The 25,159-nt window shown below is 35.7% G+C and overlaps 1 protein-coding gene and 1 non-coding gene across 3 annotated transcripts in view; both read right to left on the minus strand.

The window, feature by feature from the left end:
• Positions 1-25,159, minus strand: part of LOC138697697 (aquaporin AQPAe.a-like) — a 178,792-nt gene that overhangs the window by 112,996 nt on the left and 40,637 nt on the right. The gene's annotated exons all lie outside the window — the stretch shown is intronic.
• On the minus strand, positions 10,773-10,844 carry TRNAC-GCA (transfer RNA cysteine (anticodon GCA)). The gene has a single exon. It is a non-coding gene; the product is annotated as a tRNA-Cys (tRNA).

The following is a 25,159-nucleotide window of genomic DNA, read 5'->3' on the forward strand; positions in this document are numbered from 1 at the left end:
GAGCTGTAAATCGTTAAATGTTACATTCCGTCTTTTAGATTCCTCCATACTGTACTGTAGCAGTAGGTAAGCAACGTGAAACAGTTACTGAGAATAGGCCTACACACTGCACTCCACTAGATAACTGAGTGGTCGTTTCCCTCTCATCTACCTATAGCAAGTCTATGTCATTCTGACGTATCTTCCTCTCCGTTTCGGCGAGCGGAAAAACACCGCCCTCCCGCTCCGAAGGAGCGCGCGCGCTCGTTGAGCGCTGTTTGTGCAGGCCTGTTCTAGAGCAAAGTTAAAAAGTAAAAGTGATTGTACAGGAACATCATTTTATTTTTACTAACATTTCTAACCTGGCTATACCTATGGATTAACTGTTGAGAAGCGGAAACACCGTTTTTTACCCCCTTCCACGACTGTAGTTCGATGATACTGGCGTAAAATACAAACAAATCACTTTACTAGGTATAGGAGGCAAGAAAAGTAGTTAATCCATTTACATAAACTAGGAAATATCGCGATTTTGAGTTTGATAATTTTCCATTATATTTTTGTTTAACCAAAATACAGTACTGTATTAACAATAAGTGTTTTTACTCACGAATTGAGCTGTCCATTCGGACGTATTCATTATGCAGTGTATATTATACTGTCTACAGCACATTGGCGTACAATATAGAGAATGAAGTTAAATTGAAAAATAATCATAATATGGATATTTAAACACAATTTTGAAAATGGTGGCCGTTCATTTCGATACAGGCTTCAGTTCTTTTGTGCATATTACCGCACTATAGACTATTGTACTTAATTCCAATTACCGGTTTCGTCCTTCGTACTAGTAACTCATGTTGAAATAATTCTGTACCTACTCTATAAAAGAGTACCTTACGTACTGTAAATTCAATCTTCACTTCTGCCCGATCCGAAAAGATAAAATTACTCAGACATGCTATCTACTGTCCGTCCACGTGGTTTTGTCGCAGGGTCGTAGAAAGGAGAGAAATCACGTGACAATTAACGAGGCCCTTTTATTTAAGTTATTTTAAACAGTTGTATAATAATAATAATAATAATAATAATAATAATAATAATAATGGCTTTATTTAACCTGGGAGAGTAAGGCCGTAAGGCCTTCTCTTACATTCAACCAGAATTAAAACTTCCTTACATAGTTGAACATACAACTGGATCAGAATTATTTAATTACATACTGATACAATTTAGATACATAATGAGATCAAAAGAGGTAGTTACATAAAAATTTACCTCATAAAATAAAAATAAACATAGTGGAATACATATTAATGTTGTTATAATCAAATGCGAATCACATAAAAACAGAAGCCGATAATTCAATAAAAAATGTACACAGTAAAAATAAAAATAAACACATTAGTATACATATTACTATTAGATTACAATTAAGTAGGATTCACATAATTAAACCAGAAACCGACAATTGAATAAAATTTACACAAAAATAGATTAATAATAAAAAATAACAACACAGTGGGATTCATATTGGCGTTAAGTGATAAATAAACACGATTTACATGATTACACAATAAAAATAAGAAACAAAAAAATAAAAATAAATACAGCGGAACACATTCCATTAAATAATATTACGTAGACGTCCAATTCCTAACAGAAATTAATGTTTTCAGAAAAGAGCTAATACACCCCATCCACTAGCCTTTACAGAGGGGCGAGCAGAAGCGGGAAGTAGGCAGACGGACGACAGTACCTGTGCGAAAATATGATTCAATATTGAAAGCTCTTTCGTCACTGGAAAACGCGAACATATTTCTGGAGCGTACTATACTCACTAACTCAGTACTGTTTACTTACTTTGACTACATACGCGGCCTTGGTTCTGTGTGGAGGACGGTTGGGAGTTTACTAGTAGAGGGGGTGGGAGTGAAGTACATTTAAAAAAAATATAAGGTATAATAAAAACTGAAGTAAAAGTAAAATGATGTCCCTGTATATCTCTTTGCTTTAGTCCGTTTATCTTGGAGTTGAGAAAAGACATAAATTAAACCTGCTGCATAGGCCTATGTACTGCATTAGATTAATCTAGCCGGAAACTGAAACAGTAAACGCAGTACAAGGTTGCACATCAGGTCGGCAACAACACTGAATGTTGTTTACAAGACAGGTATTTCGACGTAGTAAGATTGATGAGTTGGACACGAGCTTCCTGCACTAGCACAAGTGATGTAGGCTAATTTGTAACACAGGTTACAAGTCGCGCTTAATGGGGAGGAGCTGATAGAAGACGAAGTTCAATATTCTTGACGTCTTAGTCTGCGTCATCATACGGTTATTTGGCAAAGTTAAGTGCATAGTTAAAAGAGTGATTTACGTGCTTTCCTCCCCTTGTGACGCACTTTACCTGTTCGCTAGTACATTCGGGTGCAAGAAATAAAAACATCTATCTTTACATGACAAAATATACAGACCTGCAATGGCATCATAGTTGATTGTTGTCCGCAGAGTGAATATCGTCGTTGTTCCTGCAATAACTCCTATGTGACATATTCATCGATTTTCAGATTTTTGCTCTATTAAATAACTTAAATAGTGATACAGCAAATAATAAAATCTCCTATATGTAATTATATTTCTTTGTTTCGAAAATGTAAGAATTCACAGTACCCTATGTACGGCTGCCATAGGATGAATAAATGTGTATTTCTTCCTACTGAAAAGTTTTATATTTTGCACATAGGAGTTATTGCAGGAACAACGACGATATACTTCATATGAGGCTACAGTAGATCTTTTTGTTTAGAGAAAATATTATATTGAGAAAAAACTGAAAAAATTTGAAGTTGCATATATATGGCGATTTGTGCAAACAAATCCTGAAAACATGCTACAATATATGCAAAATAGACTATTATTTGCAGAAATACCCATGTTTTGCAGAAACACTCAAAATATGCAAAAATATGCAATATTAACTCTGCACATTCGTGATCACAGATGTTCAAACCTATTTTTGCTTGATTTTCAAAGCGCCTGTAAATATAATTTGCATATCAATCCAGGCTCTACTCAGAGAAATAAGTAATAGTTTAAAATAGTAAATCGTATATTTATTTTATGCTTGACCATGCCGAAATGTAGTATACACCTGGTAGCAGCCCTTTAATGGACCTCATTAAAGTACACCTATTCATTAAAGTTCAGGTGTTCCGCCAATCAGAATGCACCATATGAAAGAGCAAGTATCGATTTCACCAAGTGCACAATAAATAACCTACATTTGGAATAAAGTCAGTTCTGTTAATATAATAATTAGCGTTAATTGTAAATAATATTCAAATAAATTCAATTTGTCATCTCGTTTTTCAATGTATAATTCAATTTCAAGGTTATATCTAGATTAATGTTTCTTTTACTCTCTAGATTATATCAAGGTCGTCGACATCTGTTTCTCGGAAAAATCAATACTTTCGCGTCTGCGCACATCTCACAGTTTACGAGGTAGGCTATTGCACAAGGTCAGTTCCGCCCCTCACTTAGATAACAATAACATGAATACTTATGAATGATTTCAAGTTAGAAATATGGTCGAGCATAAAAAGTCGTATGAAACTTGCCTATAATGGTAATTAAGACGCTCGTATGAAAATTATGAAACGAGCGCAAGCGAGTTTCATAAACATACTCGCGTCTTAATTACTACCATTATAGGCTCGTTGCATAATGTACTATTATTTTTTTGTTTCTGCTTAATGGTCGACCAGACTTTACTATATACACAATCCTAGTTCTTCCGGTATAATCAAAATATATAGATTATTTGAGGGGCTTAGAACAAAAAGCAGGTAAGTGACGGAAACCTAGTTTTGAGGAAATTACAGTTGAAGTTCTACATGCAATGGAATATTATACACTAGTTCGGTGAAATGATGCCCATATAGCAGCACTGCACAGTGTGATCACGTACCTGATTTTATCCCAAAGAAACATCCTTTTGGGCTATCACAACACGCACTTACCTCATTTTTTTTAATAATGTCACTTACCTGCTTTTTGTTCTAAGCCCCTCATTTGATATACGTTAAAACTCTAGTACAGGCTAAAAATAAATTAATTTCTCTAAATATTCGTTTTGCTGTCCTTTCATCTATTCTGTTTTGAATATTACGCTCTGGGGTAGGTATTTCTTTGGTTGTCTTGACACGCGGAACATCTTCCAGGGTGGAACCGTGACGAGAACGATGGAGATGTTTTATTATGAATACGAAGATGAAAAATACGTGAGGAACAAAAAGAAGTCGGTATAATATGACATTCAATTTCTATTGTGTTGGCTTCTGTTATTTTACAAGGAAACTGCCCGGAACCAATGCGTAATGATCCATGTACAATCCATCATAGCCACTCCTTCACATGTTGTAAACCTGAACACTACCGGCAAGAACAGAATGCTTACTCCATTACATCATCACCAGAAAAGCCATTCTTTCTAATCCAGTTTCCTCTTTAAGAATAACGCTTAATTGATGATATACGTACTACTGGTAGAATATAACTTGTTACCTAATTCTGATACATATATACGCACATACATACATACATACATACATACATACTTTAGAGTATCGATTATCCGAAACAACTGGGGACGGGGTGTGTTCGGATAACTGATTTTTCGGATAATAGATCATTTACGAAAATAAATTTTAATGGTGTCATAGGATCAGTATGAAACAAATAAACACTAATATTAAACACAAAACTGTACATACAGTATATATTTTGTATCACACGTCTTATAAATAACACAGAGAACTGACTAGCCAAGTTTGACAAGTTCAAAATGGTCATTAAAAGTAGGCCTACAGTTTAGGAAAAGAAGTCCATTTTTTTTTTTTTTTTTTTTTTTTTTTTTTTTTTTTTTTTTTTTTTTTCAGAGCTGAGACTCATTTTTTTGCCGCTAAGTCTCGCAAACAGAGCTAGCGAAAGTTCTACAAGGTGCGCGCGCAAATTTGAATTTGCAGACTGGAATGCTTTCGGCTAACCGATGTTTCGGTTAATTGATATTCGGATAATCGATGCTCTACTGTACGTACATACATACATACATACATACATACATACATACATACATACATACATACATACATACATACATACATACATACATACATACATACATACATTACTTATACAGATTCAAGCTGAGGGACAACCCGTCATGTGCGTGTGGAGCAGAGGAACAGACCGTCGACCACCTCCATTTCGAGTGCCCGAAATTGGACAAAGAAAGACTAGCGTTCCAGCGGGAAATGTTAAGGAAAACTGGCAAGTGGACTTTCACAAAGCTTAAAATAATGCAAGAACATGCGCATACATTCACAAACTATGTCAATGTTATAAATTTAGACGAGTAAACGTAGGATAATTTAATCTAGGATAGATAAGAGTAGGCAATAGATATAAAGAAAGACTCAAATTTTCACAACAGAATAACAGACCTACATACGCCTAGAGAGTGACAGAAACGAGACATAATGTGTTATATTGTAAACATACAGGTAGCAAGGCATGTAGTATTACCTTTATTGTAATGGGACATGCCGTTCAACTAATATTAAAAAAATACATACCTACATACATACATACATACATACATACATACATACATACATACATACATACTGTACATACATACATACATACATACATGCATGCATGCATACATGCATGCATGCATACATACATGCATACATACATGCATGCATACATACATGCATGCATACATACATGCATACATACATACATGCATACATACATGCATACATACATACATACATGCATGCATGCATACATACATACATGCATGCATACATACATGCATACATGCATGCATACATACATACATACATGCATGCATACATACATGCATGCATACATGCATACATACATACATACATGCATACATACATACATGCATACATGCATACATACATGCATACACACATACATACATGCATACATACATGCATACATACATACATGCATACATACATGCATACATACATACATACATGCATACATACATACATGCATACATACATACATACATACATGCATGCATGCATACATGCATACATACATGCATGCATACATACATGCATACATACATGCATACATACATGCATACATACATACATGCATACATACATGCATACATATATGCATACATATATGCATACATACATACATGCATACATACATACATTCATACATACATGCATACATACATACATGCATACATGCATACATACATACTGTACATACATACATACATGCATACATGCATGCATACATGCATGCATACATGCATGCATACATACATACATACGTACATACATACATACATACATACATACATACATACATACATACATGCATGCATACATACATACATACATACATACATACATACATACATACGTACGTACATACATACATGCATACATACATGCATGCATACATACATACATGCATACATGCATACATACATACATACATACATACATACATACATACATACATACATACATACATACATACATACATACATACATGCATACATACATACAACACAATTCATCTCTTTTCATGACATTAAAAGGTAGTTCATTTCCCGCCTATCTCTTGCTTGCCGTGGACATGTGGTGTTTGTTGTAGTATTTTTCTGTCAAAAATTACTTTGACGTAGAACTACATCTTTCTTCCATCTACACTCCGTTTCTGAAATCTGTAAAGTCGACTCATTCGGGTGGAGCCGATGATAAGCAAATGGACTGAGCCTATGAGTGTAAGTGTATTGCGGGCTGCATCGGCTCACGGTCGCTAAGGGGTAAGATGTGCGAGGAAGATAGGGTGGCATTTTATACGCTCGTCTTCAATCATACATACCCCAGAGCGGTCATTGGACTTGCCCACTCCACTCACCACTTGCGCAAAGGACTTGTTTCGTCTCCTAATACTCTATACACTCCAGAAACGGAGTGTAGTTGTGAGGGATAACTTAAGAATTGACCGTCACATAAACATGAAACCCTTTCTCCAGCTACAATGGAAAAACAAGGGGAATACAAGATGAACATAGAATACAAGGACAAGAGAACTACAAAGACAACATGGGATACAGGGATAATGGGAATACAAGGCGAACATGGGATACAGCAGTGGTCGAATTGGGCACGTATGAAGTAAAATAAGATGTCGGAAAGCATACTGGCAGTAAAATGAAAAAAAAATGACTGGTATTGAGTGAAACTGATCACTAGAGAGGAGAATTCCATGCAAATTCATGTTTTTATAGGAACATAGGACATAGTTCGAACTTAGTACTTATCCATTTCATTACTTTCCGGTTCCAAATGTGTGTACTTTTTCCGTGCATATTTGCATGTTTTAGTCTTTTTTGGATAAAAACATGCATAATGCATATTTAAGGAATTCAGTTTAAATGCATGTTTTATTGGTATTGAGTGGACACTTCAGTTTCTCGATTTTTATAATCCGTATTTTAATTTCAAGAATCAGGATTGAAGAAGAAAAAGAAAAAAAAAACAAAATAACAAAAAAGGTTCATTCAAGTTTGCACCCATAACTTCTTGCGATGTGCAGGGGTCATTCTCTGCCTACAAAAACATATTGACTGACAAGTGCAGGAACCTCACAGGAACCAATTTAGAAATTACTGTTAGTTGTTAATTGTGCAAAAAAAAAAACAAACAAAAAGAACTGAAATAAGAAATTTGCAACAAAATGAAAGTGCATATTTCAATGTATTTTTCGCTTGATCGTGCATGTTTCATAGTTTGACAGTGCATGAATGCATGCATATTTTGGGATTTTATAGTGCATGAAATTCTCATCTCTGCTGATCACACAATCAATTACATTAACCCAGAGCTGCCACAGCGCCTAATATTACATGCTCATACTACAAGCAATACAAATCCAACAAGGTTTACTTTTTAGCAAGAACAGTACAATGAACGCTCGTAAGGAAATGTTGTGCGGGTTCGCGCAGTGCAGGCGCTTTGCTCTAACCAATAGTGTCGTCATAATCTATCCCTTCTCTTAGACCAGGGATGCAGAACTGGCGAGAGAGGGGTGGAAGCATGGGGAATACGTTGAATACGTCTCTGTAACTAGTACGAAGACCCGCCTCGCACAAATCCGGACTACACGAGAGGTAGTGAGTGGTTTCTATAGCTGCGAGATGAGAGGTCTGCGTACCTGGCAACTATAGAAACCACTCACTATCTCTCGTGTAGTCCGGTTTTCGCACGTCGCATGCGTCGGTTTAGAAATCTAAGGCTTTAGATATTCCTGCAGTAGTGCATGCTGAGGTTTACGTTATTTAATTCAAGTGAGGGAGCATTGTCTTATTTAAGAAATCTTCAAAACAATAGGCCTACCGCAAGACAAGTCTGAGCATACCGGCAGTAATTTAGGGTGAAGTTGCCTAATGGCGTGATACACCTAATTCCGTGATACTTTTTTCACTTAATATCACGGGATTGGGTATCTTGCTTGGAAGTTCACCGATGTCTCAAAAGTAGGTGAAAGATGCACTCTTTCAAGAAAGATATCTGGCGCTATGATCGAACGGCAAAGCTTTGACTGACATTCAGTTTTTAAAAAGGATCACGGGATTAGGGGTATCACGGCATTAGGCAACTTTACCCTATTTTCAATTCGACCACTGGATACAAGGATAAGGGGAATAAAAAGAGAACAAGGAGAATGCAAAGATAATAAAGGAAAGACGAGAATAACAACAGGAAGAAAAGGAGAATAGGATGAAGATAATGAGAACAATGAGAAGATAGAGAACACGGGAATACGAGGGAAAAAAATGAGAAGGCAAGAATAAGGGGAATGCTGGTTGAACAAGGGGAAGATAAGAAAACAAGAGGAATAGAACGGTCCACACCTGTGGAGTAACGGTCAGCGCGTCTGGCCGCGAAACCAGGTGGCCCGAGTTCGAATCCCGGTCGGGGCAAGTTACCTGGTTGAGGTTTTTTCCAGGGTTTTTCCTCAACCCAATACGAGCAAATGCTGGGTAACTTTCGGCTCATTTCACCGGCATTATCACCTTCATACCATTCAGACGCTAAATAACCTAGATGTTGATACAGCGTCGTAAAATAACCCAAAAAATAAAAGAACTTTCGTCCAAGTAAACCAGCTCACGACAGAATTCCCTATGGTGCCAAATTTCTACTAAATGCGGTATTTGTGTCGCAAACTCAAAATATCAGATCTCTCTAATAACACTTTCCGGCGCTCTTTCCGTTTAAATACCATCTTCTTCGCCAGAGTTTACAGAGATAACTTACTCCCATAGGAAGTGTCTTTTCTGTCGAATAATGGGCAATAGTTTCGACACCGTTGGAATCTTTTTATCTTGTAAGTAGATGTGTATAGTCCTGCGAATTACGCATTTATCCAAGTCATCTACTTGCAGTGTTGCATGACGTAGTCTAGTTTTGCATTTCCTTTCAAGAATCGACAGAGGTTCATTAGGAAAATTTGCTTTTCGTAATTTTGTTACGTATATCTTTTTATTGTAGATTGCGATTTATTTCAATAGGCCTATAATACTGTCCTTGTTGTTTGATTTATCGGAAATGAAGTAGCATTATTTCTACCTTAATCGTCAATCTTTTTCGTTCCGGAATTGATAATTTCGCGGCCTTCCGAATGGATCACTTTATTTTGCCTTTTCACGGCATTTTAATATAACACTCTTTCAATATAGCATGCTAGTTTTATGTAATCAGTTAGTCACAATCACAAAAAAAAAGTTCTGAAATTATCGCTCGTCTACTGTCCACATTTCCCTAGCAACGAAGTTTTTATTTATTGTGTAGACTACAATAGTTTGACACATTATGAATACAGTATTGTGTTGATTTCTGCAATTAGGTATAGTTCTCACAACAGGGGAGAAGGTATTTATTGTCGAGCTTTATTTCCGGTCATACAGAGTGGGGCGTCAGAATGGACCGAGCTTACCCCACCAGTACCAAGAGCGATTTAACAATTCGCCACCAAATAACACAACAAAGTTAACTTCGTCGAGAAGTTCCGTCGTACAGTATCAGTTTTATGTCACATTGCTTGTTATAATGACTTATCTTGATTTTCAGAGTATGTTTGTAATTCCAATATTCCGTATGATCGAAAATAAACCCTTCGCCTCTGTTTGTTGTGAGAACCATAATTGCAGAAATCAACACAACATTGAATTCACAATATGTCAAACTATTATACAGGGCTTTCATTTCAAAACTTCCCAGTCTAAATAACTAATTATTTAAATTAAATTCAATTTAAACAAAAAAAAAAAACACACCAATTTAGATATTGAGGGGAAAGTCTGAAACCAGGCTGAATTGCATTTTAAATTCACCCCCACTTTGAAATTTCAAATGGCACCCCTATATTTTTATACTTAAATATGAAAGAGCATTCAACTGTTTATACACGTCATTCATTTGTTTTCGCATCTTTTGTTTTCTATTGTTTTTAGTAGGTTATTTTACGACACTTTACCAACATCTTAGGTTATTTAGCGTGTGAATGAGATGAAGGTGATAATGCCGGTGAAATGAGTCCGGAGTTCAGCATCGAGAGTTACCCAGCATTTGCTCGTATTGGGTTGACGGAAAACCCCAGAAAAAACCTCAACCATGTAATGATGAAAGAGTAATGGAACGGAGAAAATTTCTCTCCGGCGCCGGGATTTGAACCCGGATTTTCAGCTCTGCGTGCTGATGCTTTATCCACTAAGCCACACCGGATACCCATCCCGGCGCCGGACAGAATCGTCTCAGTTTAAGTTCCAACTCTTGGATGGACTTCAGTCCTACGTTCATAGACATCTATGACGTAGTGCAGAGGGCGGCCACTAGAGGGAACCCAACAGTTGGAACTTAAACTGAGACGATTCTGTCCGGCGCCGGGGTGGGTATCCGGTGTAGCTTAGTGGATAAAGCATCAGCACGTAGAGCTGAAAACCCGGGTTCAAATCCCGGCGCCGGAGAGAATTTTTCTCCGTTCCATTACTCTTTCATCGTATGATGACGCAGAATATCTGCATGGAAATATCATATGTACTTCGGTACATTAAATAATATATATCAACCATGTAACTTGCCCCGACCGGGAATCGAAACCGGGCCACCGGGTTTCGGGGCCAGACGCGCTAGCCGTTACTCCACAGGTGTGAACTTTTCTATCGTGGGAGTGGCTGGGGGTGGAGGTGAAATCTAAAATTCAATTAAGCCTGGTTTTAGACTTCTCTTTCAATATCTAAATTGACGTGTTTTTTTATTTAAATTGAATTCACTTTAAATGATTAATTATTTAGACTGGGAAGTTTTGAAATGGAAGCCCTGTATGTGTAAAGCATACAGTTCATCAAATCATTAACATGCTTGATACAAAGGCATGTGTCAGTGGTCAGTGCTCCATTTTGTTTGATAAAAATAATATTTTAACTCAGAAAACAAATAACAAAAACATGAAGCTATGCGTGCAGGTTATGATATAGCAAGAATTAGACTACAGTTTTTTTTTTCAATGACAAAAAAATTAACAGTAACAAAAGACGGAGTTGAGAACAATGATAATAATTGTACGCATTCATTTGAAATATAATTCCTCTTTGGATATGAGATGGATATGAGATATAATTTACGAAACAAGACGTGAAATATTAGTACTCACCTGACAGTGCTTCAGTCTGTGGCGGAGACAGACAGACAAAAATAGAGAGACGGGGTTGAGAATAAATCCTGAGGACAGACTTCTGGAGAAATAAATCGCTAGGGAATGAAAGGTTGATCTATTTGGCAACTGGAAGAGGATTAAGTGTTCTCAAAATATGAAGTTTCTTCCTTAAAAATTGTAGAAAACAAAAATGTAACCCCTCACCCCCTTAACATGTGCTGCTCTCTAGAGCAGATATCTTCGAAGTAGGAAAATATCGAAAATTTATTTTCAGCTCGATTTTTTTTTTCTAAAAATGTTGCCGTCCCTACGAATTTGCCGCCCTGGGACCGGGCCAATGTGGCTTATGCGTAAATACAGACCTGACAATACGAAAGCAATCTATCAGACTTAATAACTAACCTATCCGTTCTTTTTGTGCACGTAATACAGTACAGACACAGTCTAATATATACAGTCACGAAGCTCAATACGTATCCATAGACCAGTGATGTCAAAGCAAGCGTATTTTTCTGACCTTGACATCGTGCGCGGGCAACAAGCGCTAAGGGTTGTGTATATGAATAAGCAACCTGTTTGATTAAGAAAACAGTGGTGCATAAACTTCAAACGGAACGTGAAATTTTATGTCGTTATTTTTATATGGCTTCTTTCTGTTTAACATTATCTATACTGTCTGTAAAACAAAAGTACTAACACTGATTTCTTAATATTGCACTTGTGTTTTAAATCTTAATAATATAATAGAGAGATAAGAAGGAATATTCACTTAAATTCCATAGTAGTATAATATTATACTGTATTAAGTGGATGAAACACATCATTCATAAAGAAAGTGATGTTCCAAAGAAAGAGAGTGAGTATGACATGATAAGTTTGAATTTATATTGATGGTATCTTTAGCCTTACAAAAGTAATCAATAAACAAATCAAAACAATATTACAGTACAAAGCAAAGTTACCTAGGTACTGTATCTGTTTTAAGTGTAACTAATATTACATAACAAAACTCTTATCGCATTATGCTTTTAAGGCGATATTTGTGAGCAACTTCCTATCATCAGAATATTAAATTATTTTCTGGAATTCTGCTGAAGCTATAGAGCTGACATTTTTACAACACATGGACACGTATCTTTTGCTTATGATGTAACAGTAGTTGCTTTGTTAATTCATTTCCTCACAAACAAATTCCATGCAAATATTTTCAAAATTTTCAATACACTATCTTCAATAATACGTATAATACGGTATATTAGATTTACGAAAACATTCTGTAAGGCTACTAAATAAATACCTGAAAATTTCACTTTTCTATACGAAAAGTTGAGAAAATATTTCTTTTGAATAAAAAAAATCAAACTTGTGAAAAATGAGCATTATAATTAAAACTTACATTCTTATAATGCACTTATACTTCTCAGGCAAATCTAAAAATTAACATGGATACAGTTTTAATAAGTTCTCTTCCCTTTATCTATTGAATCAGTGCTGGCCATCCCTGAATATAGCTCGACTAGGCGGCATATACTGCCTCTTTCGTCTGTCTCCTTCCTTTCCGCTGTAAAGCGCTCAGGCTCTCCTGGGCTCTAAAGCGCGCGCTTGCTCCTGTGGGCATCAATTGACATTCCTGCCATAGACAGTTGTTAACCACTAGGATCGCTAATATCGCCTCATTATAGACAATGCGAAATAGTACCTGCACAGTCTATTGTTCCTAGCACCCTCACAACTCAAGCTTCGTGACTGTATATACTAGACTGTGGTACAGAGACATTGCAAACAATTTATTCACTCCCTGTATCCGCTAATAGTGTGACACTCAGTGTGATCGACCTTCATACGCAACCGTGTGCTTCACGGACACAACACGTCGCGTCACACGGAAAAGTCGAAAGCAGGTCATCTGCAGTTGACCTTCACTATCGTACTCTACCTGTGGCGCATTTTGATGAAGTCGCCTGTGCACGGACACTTATGCAATGTGTGAGACAGAAAAGAAAATTTGCTCTCCCTAGGGGCGGTGATTTTTCGCAAGAGCGATAAAATTTAAAATGACTGTAAGACCAAAACTCGAGCTGCAGTGATTATATGCGACAGGCAGCCTATGACATCCGTGGCGAAAATGTGACTCACGAACATATTGTGGCTCGCAATGATAGCTGTGCATTTCCCTTGCTTCCTACCTCCCACAACCCCCACCCTCCCACTCACTGGAGTCAAACTCCATTTCATTTGTATTTGTCTCTGACCTGCGAGTGGCGTATCGTCGCAATGTCTCTCGCAAAACCATGTACATCTACAAAAACGAAAGTTTCAAGTAGGATGGGAGGACGAATTTTTTGCTGCCAATATGATGAGAATATTAAATGTATGATTTGTTCACAAGTATTACGAGGAAAACGGTTGTATAACATAAAACGGCATTATACTACATGTTACTCATTAAACATTAAAAGGTTAAGTGTTATTATTATTATTATTATTATTATTATTATTATTATTATTATTATTATTGTTGTCTCTGTACGTTGATCCTTTTTCAGCAGATGTACGAATAATGCGGCTAGATCTTCAATTTAAACTCACAGATTTACAATGTGATGTTAAATGAAAGCTAGATGTAAGGACTTGACAAAGTTCAACCTTTCAAATCTTTGCCAAAAAATAAATATCCGAAGCTTCGTTCTTTCGCTTGCTCTTTTGAAGCCATGCTACAACTTACGTTTGTGAAAAATTATTTGCAACAATGAAAATAGTAAAAACCAAATTTAGATCACGACTGACAGACAAATACCTTCGTGATCAACTACGACTGGCAGTAAGTGACATAATTCCTGATTTTGAAACCCCGCCTCAGAGAAGACAATTAATTTTAGGTTGTGATAATGTGTCCTATGTTGTCTTGTTCATTTCTTTCTTCGTTACACGTACTAAACATTAGTTTGTAGCCTTGAACTGTATAAAATTATATTTAAGTGATTGACGTAAGGAAAATGAAAATCCGTTAATAAGTCAGACAGTTGCTTCACTTCCCCTTCGGGTGTCCGCCTCCCTCCATAGGTGCTATGCACGTTGCAGGTTACACAGTGGCTCGGCGCACGATCGCATTTTCGCCACGGCTGGCCTATGAAGTAAGGAGACGTAGGAAAGGTACTTGGCATGAAAACTAACTGTACTAACATTTTGATCAATCCCGCGGATAAAAATCTCAAGCTTTGCTGTATCAGTAATGTCACTGCTGTCATCAAGAGCCAGTGAATAATATACGATTTTTCTTGCTTAATTTTTTTAACTTCATCTTGAATATAATCAGGAATTTTCTCAATTATTCTCTCGATACTTGGTCGAGAAATTCGTAGTTTTTGAATATTAAAAACTTCTCATGGACAAGTTATTTAAGCTTGTTTCATCATTACACTTTTGAGAACTTCTGTTCTATTAAAAGGCTTCAGAGCACGAGATATTTCAAACCCCCTTAGGTAGCTGATTTCCTTACATTTATTTATCTCATCTTTCAGTTCCTGGCTGTGATTTAAGACATGTCAATTCCTGGCGTTTAACAGTTCATTGGCACATAATATTGAATCAGTTTTTCTACAATATTATTATTAAGTTAATAATAAATAGTTACCCTCATCTAAAGATTAAGAAGATTAAAACTGAGATGAAAACTAATAATTGTATCCTTCTAGGGAGAAGATCTAAAATTATCAATATTCATGCACTTACAGAAGAATTATAGAAACACATACTTAGTGGTCAGTAGTAATAATAATAATAATAATAATAATAATAATAATAATAATAATAATAATAATAATAATAATACATTATTCAGCGTGGCAATTAATGTTTCTAAAATTTATATTTAAATATTCTAATCTTATCAATTCTAATAGTTCTAGTATTAAATTGAAAAAGTTATGTATGAATTTTATAAAAATTTAAAAATTGTAAATTTAAATTTATATATATTCTTGTTGCGTAGTAGATATAACACAATTTGTATTATAAACTTCTTAATTTCAATTCAGGAATCCGCTCCTGAGCACGAGTTCTACTCTTTCAGGGGCGAGCTAAAGTTTTTTCTGTATATATTATATTTTATGTTACAGTTATTAGCAAATTAAATAAATAAATAATTGAACCGTTGAGCAAAGTAAACATATTACATTTTGTCCGACAGAACAACAAAAAAGTTCTCCTTCTCATTCTTTACGAAACCACCTCTTACTGCTTGTAGAGACAGAGTTTGTAGAGCGACATGATACCGCCACAGCTTGCCTTCAGTACGCTAATGAAACACACAGCAATGTACAGGAAACTCCTCGTATCCGTTTGAATGTCTGTGATTACACGATGTAATCACGACACCCGCTTTGGTCACCGCTGCTGTAAGGGTTTGTGCTTATGTATTTTCATTTTGCACAGCTTGTATATCCCCTTTCATTGAATTTTGTAGAGGTGTTCAAGGACATTATATTGCTCGCCCATGTGTATGGTACTGAATAGGACAGTCTCAGTTCATTTGAACTAACTCGCTCGGAAAGTCCAGTGGGAGTTCCAGACGCGTGGACAGTTGGGGCCCAAACAGGCTCAGAAATTCGCTCCCCCGCAAGCTTTTCCTGTCCTATTTACTGGCGCTATTGCGAAGTTTGTCGCTTACAGAATAAAAACATGAATATCAAATCGCTCCAGCTTTAACAGAAATTTGAGTTTTATGTATGCATTTATTTTAACAATACAACGTTGTTTCTATTAATAAATTAATGTATTTATTCAAATCACACATGTAAGCTCAATTAAACAGTGTTCATGGGTTAGATGAGAAACATACAATATATATCAATCTCCGAAACATGTCTGGCTTTTATTAATTTTAATAATTCATTTTATTCTCAAAAGTGTTCATACAACTGTGAGATATATATATATATATATATATATATATATATATATATATATTGTATGTTTCTTTTCTAATGTATTTATTTTATAATGTGCTAAATAAAATAAGAATAATAAAATTAATGAAATAAAGTACGAAAATAATTTAGACCTATACAATTTCAATCCCCGTATTGAGTAAAAATCGAATATATTTGTTATCTGACAGCGTCTGTTTATTTCAGGAAGAGGAATCACAGAACTCGAACTGTTTATCCCACTATACATTTTCTTTGTTACCATAGCAAGGAGTAATGAATTCCTTCTTTAAGGGGACACTATGGTGAAATAATGGTGAAAAATTAAGAATATTCACTTAAAAATTTATTGTGACTCTCTATTTATACCGAGCTTAAAAAGCTAATTAATTTATGTTCCCATGAATATTTTGAAGCTTTTGAGCTAATATAAACTAAAAATTATGAAAATTGTGACGCAAGGAACCTTTTTAGTGATATCAATATAAAATACATTTACAAAATATCATTTGAAATCTATTAGCCCTAATGGCACCAAATTTTGTACAGATGATAGTTTTGTAGGCATTTTATGTCATTTAAAATTAATAAATTTTGGATGAAAATTGCAAAAGATTTAAAACTCACATAAGTATCCCCTTAAAAATTGTATGAAACAAAAATTTCACCCCCCGACCCCCCTTAACATATGCTACTATCTACAGCAGACAGCTTCGAAATAGGAAAATATGGAACATTTATTTTCAGCTCGATTTTTTTTCTAAAAATGTTGCCCCCCCCCCTACGAATTTACCGCCCTGGGACGGGCCCATGTGATCCTTGCGTAAATACAGACCTGACAATACGAAGGGAAACTAAGAGACTTCCCGAGACAATTACTGTTAAATAACTCACCTATCCGTTTTTTTGTGCACGCAATACAGAACAGAGACATTACAAGCAATTTGTTCACTCCCTGTATCCGCTGATAGTATGACATTCGGTGTGATCGACCTTCAATACGCAATCGTGTACGCCACGCACACATGTCGCGTCACACGAAAAAGTCGAATGCAGGTCATCTGCAGTTGACCTTCACTAACGTTCTCTGCCGGTGGCAGGATTTAATGAAGTCTTCTATGCACAGACACTTATGCAATGTGTGAGACAGGAAAGAAAATTTTCCCTCCCTAGGGCTGGTGATTTTTCCTCTACTACATACATGGGCACAATTTTCGGTTAGGTGAGGCACTCGATTTGAAGTAGTTTGTTTACTAGGAAAGAAGACTGCAAAGTAGGATGGGAAATACAAACTGCTGTGACCTATGTCACCTTATCGTAATCGCTGAGGCGGACAGTGGCGAATTATTAGGAAAGCGCTTGGTTAACGTGAGAGACTCGAAAACTTTTATTCAATTTGGCAAATTATTTCGGCAGCTTTAATCATAAACCTCTTTACTATCATGGAATTGATTTAAATCACAGGCGAGAAATTGCGTAACTAGCCAATAATATTCCATCACGTTGTCTACGTTTATTTTCTTGAATATTCTGGCGTTTCTCAAGATTACTTAATATATTCGCACGTTCTCGACCTAAAATAATTTCAGAAAATCATATTTCGTTTTCTACGCACATTTGATATTTTTTTTATAAATTTCTTTTGGAAATAATACGTACAAACAACATTTAATTCCTCGTACCTTTTAATGCAGCGTGTTTAAGGTATAATGTCGTATTTAGTATACTATGCAAATGTTAAGATCATAAATTTTCTTCGGAATAGTACGAAGAATAACATTTAATTTGTCTTACTTTCTAATTCAGCATGTTCTTTATGACATAAGGAGTAATGTGGTTGTATATTAAATTTATTAATGTCTAATATGATTTTCGAGCATAACATACTGTACATCGTATGTTCTCCCCTTCTAAACAGCAAAAAAAAACCTTCCTCCCATTTCTCATGAAATAATCGTTTTCTAACGCGTACACACTGCTTTGATAATGCCATTATGTCACCACTGATATTGCTTATGAAACTGATATAGAACCTGCCCACGCCTAGGAGCTGCTTGAGGGAGGAACGGGGCCTGTGAAGATGATGTCACTCAGAGCGATAAGCTCTGTGGAGGTCAGTGAGGCATTATTTCTCAAGTGAGGCACGATGCCCATCTATGCCTAGACCGACCAGCCGGCTGCTGGCCTCACGCCCACATCCCGAAGCAGAGGTAGACGATCATCCAACCAGAATTGAGGTATCGCGTGGTTAGCACGATGATCCTCCCAGCCGTTACAGCTGGCATTCGCAACCGGATTTCGCTGCCTATCGTAGCTCCCCAAGTGCATCACGATGCTAGGTGGGCACCGGTCCCATACACTGGCCGAAATTTCATGAGAAAATTTCTTCTCCTATGAGGACTCGAATCAGCGCGCATTCCGTAACGCGAGTCCTAGGCAGGATGCCTTAAGGTTCATTCACAATGAAAGTTAAACATAACGTAAGCGTTAACTTAAGACTGTAAACGTTACGGTAAAATCAAGAAATCGTACCATCATTCACGATGGGAACATAAACATAACAGCAAACATACTTGGTAACCATGGAAACATAACAACGACGCCATTTCCTCATATTCTGTCGTATACTTCAGCGCTCCACGATTGTGTTCTGTTTGCAAATCATGTAAGCATAAGCATGAAAGTTTGGAGTTTGCAAACTTCCATGTTAACGTCTTACGGTAATGTTTATGTCAATGCTTATGTGAATCATTGTGAATGATCCCATTTGGTAGCCTGGGCGCAAACTTCCATGTTTATGGTACGGTTATGTTTAATTTTAAATTTTAATGGGCCTTTAGACCACGACGTCAAGGCGCGGGACATGGTAACTGTATTAAATTATTTAAATCAATGGAGGGTACTTGAATTACATCATTCACCCAGATGAAGTCAGTTATGTAGACCAAATTACCGACAGTTGTTGTCTAGGGTGCGTCATAGGAGGCTGGTCTACACTACACCCGCGATGAGATGATTATGGAGATTTGTTGGGATGCCACAGGGGAACCGGAGAAACCCTGTGTTACTTGGACCACGGGTTTGGCCAACACAAGTTATAAATCGGAGGTTCACTGGTGATCGAACCCGGGACCACAGGATTATAACTCCAGCGCTCTTGCCGCGAGACCACCGTGGAGGCTGAATTAAAAATTAACGAATTCATTTTTTACAATTAGCCTATATACAAGGTGAAAGTGAAACAGCCCTGCAGATTGTTAAAGCGAATAGCTCATGTTAGGCCTATATGTAGCAAAAAAATATAATAGGATAATAATCACTTAGTGATTTAAGACGGCGCTTATTCCGTCGGATTCCGGCCACTTAGTCACTCATAACGAGTGCACCTCTGCACATGTGTGGACATTGTGCCACTGTCATACATCTATGACGCAGTGCATGAGGGTAGGCCACTAGAGGGAACCCAAGAGGTGGAACTTAAAACTGAGAGGATTCAATCCGACATCGGTATGGGAATCCGGTGTGGCTTAGTGGCTAGAGCGTCAGTACGTAGAGCTGAAAACTCGGGTTCAAATTCCGATGCCGGAGAGAATTTTTCTCTGTTCCACTCATCCATCATCAAAAAACTATAAGATCATATTTGTAGAAAGTTCATAGTTTTTTTTTAGAAACAAAATGTTTTTTTTTCCTAAATGTTTAACAATCTCTTATTCAGTAACTATTGCGAGTAGGATCGTGATTTTTGTCCATATCGAAAGGAAATATAGTAAATAATAATTTATCTCTCTGATGCATTTCAATAGCGTGGACGGTTTTCGTGTAGCCTAAATTTAATTTTAAAAACCTCTAATTCCAAGCCACTGCACGATGCGAACAAGTTACAACGTCGCTGCACAGAGCAGCTCACCTATCGATACACACCGAGTTCGTTGACCTCTTACATCTGTATCATGAGTAGAGTGTGTTAGCGGAGATGTTGCCAGATTGCTGAAATTTCAAACTTAATTTTCTAATTTACCGTCCATTTAATCACAAAACGTAATATGTATTTTCTATTCAATTCAGTGTACCCTATCGTCCCTTTGAATCTGCATGGTTATTTCACTTCCATTCTATATAGATCACTCTAAATAATTACGAATCTCCTCCACAGATGAAGATCTCGACACATTAAAAACTATGATTGCGATGTATTGGTTGCATGATGTGTTCGTTTTTACCTTATTTGTGAGTGATTATTAGCATTTTGAAATTAAAAGAAACGAAATGACTTTCACTGTAAACCAGAGAATTTTTGTCGTGGAAAATTTAGTAAGAAAGAAAGTTCACAAGAAATTGAAGCTATGTTTTAGACGAGAGTATTCAGAAACAAAAGTTTCTTCACAAAAACTTCTTCATAATTGGAGAGTTAAAGGATCTGTGTGTAATAAGAAACGGAGTGTTGTAAAAAAAGACTTAGGACGTGGGCTAATGACAATCGAAGGTGTGAGAAATAGTTGGAAGCGGAGGAATGTCACTTTGATTTAAGCGATAATTAAGTTGATATGTAGACCTAACACCATGCTTAATTTATTATTTATTAATTTCACATATGCCTTTATATAATTATTTAATTTAACTTATTATCGATCATTTCATTTATTTATTCATTCATTCACCCCTTTTTATTTATTTATTTATTTATTTATTTATTTATTCAATCATTTATTCATATATAAGATGTATATCTATTCATTTATTCGTTTATTTATTTATTCATCCATTTATTCATCCAGTCATCCATTCATTGATTATTTATTGATTAATTAATTCATTTATTGACTCACTCATTTATTTATTCATTCATTCGCTCATTTTTATTTATTTATTTATTCATTCATTCATAAGATGTAAATCTATTCATTTATTCGTTTATTTATTTATTCATCCATCTATTCATCCAGTCATGGATTCATTGATTATTTATTGATTCATTGATTCATTTATTGACTCACTCATTTATTTATTCATTCATTCGATCATTTTTATTTATTTATTTATTCATTCATTCATTCATTCATTCATAAGATGTATATCTATTCATTTACTCGTTTATTTATTTATTCATTCATCCATCTATACATCCAGTCATGGAGTCATTGATTATTTATTGATTCATTGATTCATTTATTGACTCACTCATTTATTTATTCATTTATTCATTCATTCATTCATTCATTCATTCACCTATTTATAGAGTCATTCCATCTCAAATCAACAAATTTCGCCGAAAACCTGTGGCGGTCAAATTCCAAATTTGAGTGAAACTTAGTCTGAACAATTATTGATGTATCATAAGAAGGGATACAGAGTATTTTTTTCTATGAGACTGTAGTTTTCGAGAAATGTTCAATTGAGTATGCGGGGGTGTACATACTTTTGGCGCTCTGTCTGAAAGGAAAAAAATTAATTACAGATAGGCTACTGCAGAGAAATTCATGAAACTTCTTCCAGTTATAGTGGTGTTTTATTGCCTCATTCTGACATGTGAGACATCTTGATCTACTGTTTGACCTTGGCTGAAATTAAAATAAAATGTATTTTTTCAAGTATATTTTCTTAAATTTATTGTGTGAAAGGGCACATGGAAAACATAATGCAATTTTTACAGAAGATTATTCATTATCTGTACTTTCAGTACAAATAAAACTGTCTTGTATTTTCCATTCTTGGAAGAGATACAACATTTTTATCATTGACATGAATCACTGACAATGAATTTTACTGACTCTGATCCATGATATTTTTATTGCATATTTGGGCTTATTTCCTTAGTATACTTCATGCCTATTTTATTCCAGGTATATCAACGAATTTACATGGCAATGAAACTCTGGAAACTCGCAAATGTCCGTCATCTAACGGTACATATGAGTAGTTTTTTCTTGTACCAGGAATTCGTACAGAATTATTAAATAGTTCCATAATTTCCTCTTCCGTGAGACAAATATCTTCTTTATTGACATAAAAATATTTCACTCCAGCAATATGTTCATTTGCAAATTTCTATAGATTTCTGACTGTCAAAATTTGGTCCATATATGAACGCTGGAAGCTGGCTTTTGTTGCGAGTCTTTTCGTTGTTTCACCAATAGCATCACAAGGGCTTTCCCATGGCTTGTGGCAAAAAATTACATTTTGCATCTATTCCAAAATCATTTTATGATGAAATAAATTAACAAAATTCTTCCTGTTTTTATACTGAGATGCGGCTCCGTCACTGAAGAAATGTTTTTACATTTCTTCACATTCTCGTCTAATGTTTTGAAGTGTTAAAATTTTCTGAAAATGGAAAAACAGTCGTTTACTATACATAGGCTTGGGAACAGTTGATCTTTCATCCTGGTGCATAGAAATAACTACCAGGCGAAGAGTCACCTGGTCATTTGTCCAGTGGTAGCCTTGAACCACATCTTGATCTATGAATGTATAATTTTTCGAAAAAATCAACTAGTACTACACATTCGTGTATCTTTAGTGTTTCCTTGCACTGCTTCAAATATTGGGCCTGATTATGAGCAATGAAGCTATGAGGACGATAAATTAGCCATATCTTATCAATGAGCTTTTCGACGAATTCTTCGAATGGTGTAACAAGTGTTTTCAATGTAGATCGGTCTACTGTCACCTACTGCTAATATTCACCGCCCTGCATGCTTTTCTCACTTTCCAGTAAGAATTCATGTGCTTTTCCAGGACCAGGACATTTTTCACACCGTGGTAAGGGTTCATTTTGTGTAGAACAAGCCATAATTTGAAGAAAACTTTTTTCATCCATTCCATGAACAATCAGTATATATTTTAAACTTTGCACCATGAGTCTTACATTTTGGTGTATTGCACACACGCACACTGTATGTGTTCCTTTTGCACCTGCCAGTATGCAGTGTTTTGGATGCAACTCTGCAAATTTTGAAAACCCAATAGAAACTAAGGGGTTTTTCTCGCATAATAATGTGTACAATTCTTTCAAGTTACACAATATTAAACCCTTTTGCACCTAGTGTCGTACAATAGAATCTGCTGTAGTCTGTTTTACAGACACAAAGTCCTTTTTCCCCAGGACATACGCGACTGTAACCATCATCTTCATAAAATTCAACTACTGATGTCTTAACATTCTCAGGCATAGGATGGCCAGTATTCTTTGTGATGTCAAAGAACAAACCACGTGATTTCGCCTTTCTTACAATACACTCTGCTACTTCAAATTCTTCAGCTACTTTCTTTAATGACCAGCTTCGTGGCACAACTGAAACTAGTTGTATTTTCTCTTGAAGTGTCAATGGCGTTTGTAAGGTACTTATAATACAGTCAAGAAGGTCCTTATAGTCCCTACCAAGTGCAACCAAATCTTTTTCTGAATTTTTTTTAACTCGAATCAATGTAACCTGAAGGGTTTTTACCTTAGCTGATGAAGCTTGTGCTAACTCTCTCTTCCCAAGAGCAAGTTTCTGTTCATTGTTGAGCCTCCTCTGCTTAAAGGGTGATATTCCTACTTGAGAAAATGATAAATTTATTGACTCTCGCTCTTTTTCTGGCGGTACTGAGAATGGCTGATCGTCCATTAATTCATAAGAATCATCACTATTGTTTTGTAATCTTGTATATAATTATTATTATTATTATTATTATTATTATTATTATTGTCAGTTATCAATATCATCATTGCTATCTCTGTTTTCTTTCTTTTCGTTGTATTAGCTCGATGAGAGCTCTATAATGTACTTTTGACTCTGTTAACCCTCTATAGTGCTTTAACTTAATTTGTATCATTTTCATCAGTGTTTGTATTTATTTTTTGTATTTATATGTGTTATCTGGTAGGATGGAAGAGAAGGCCTTATGGCCTTAATCCTGTCAGATTAAATAAATTATTATTATTATTATTACTATTATTATTACTATTATTATTATTATTACTATTATTATTATTATTATTATTATTATTATTATTATTATAGCAATTTGTACATGCACACTGGCCAGGTGAGAGAGAATTTTTTCTTTCTGTCGGCGATGTCTTCTGTTACCTGACGTAAACTCTTCTTAATAACCGTCTTATATCTTCTATATGGCTCACAACATTTTTGTCCAAAGAGATGTGTATATTTGTTATTGCAGTATATCCTCAGATGATGATAAATAGTCTCTAGCCCTTCGTTTTTCTCAGTCTGCATCACATTAATTGTCTATCTTGATCAGGCAAGGTTTTCACGTCCAACAAGGCAATAGATTGGGTCTATGTTAGTTTGTGACAACTATCCCCTGTCAATATTGTCGTACAGAACAAGAATCCATTTTCTTGGACACTATCTATTCTACTTCTTCCATCACCCGTGAAATACACTGAAATAAAAATGTCTTAACGTCAAGCTACTGTAAAGTATGCACAACTCTACAAATAACGGCGCACA

This window comes from Periplaneta americana, chromosome 4 (genome assembly GCF_040183065.1).
Source record: "Periplaneta americana isolate PAMFEO1 chromosome 4, P.americana_PAMFEO1_priV1, whole genome shotgun sequence".
Lineage (NCBI taxonomy): Eukaryota > Metazoa > Arthropoda > Insecta > Blattodea > Blattidae > Periplaneta > Periplaneta americana.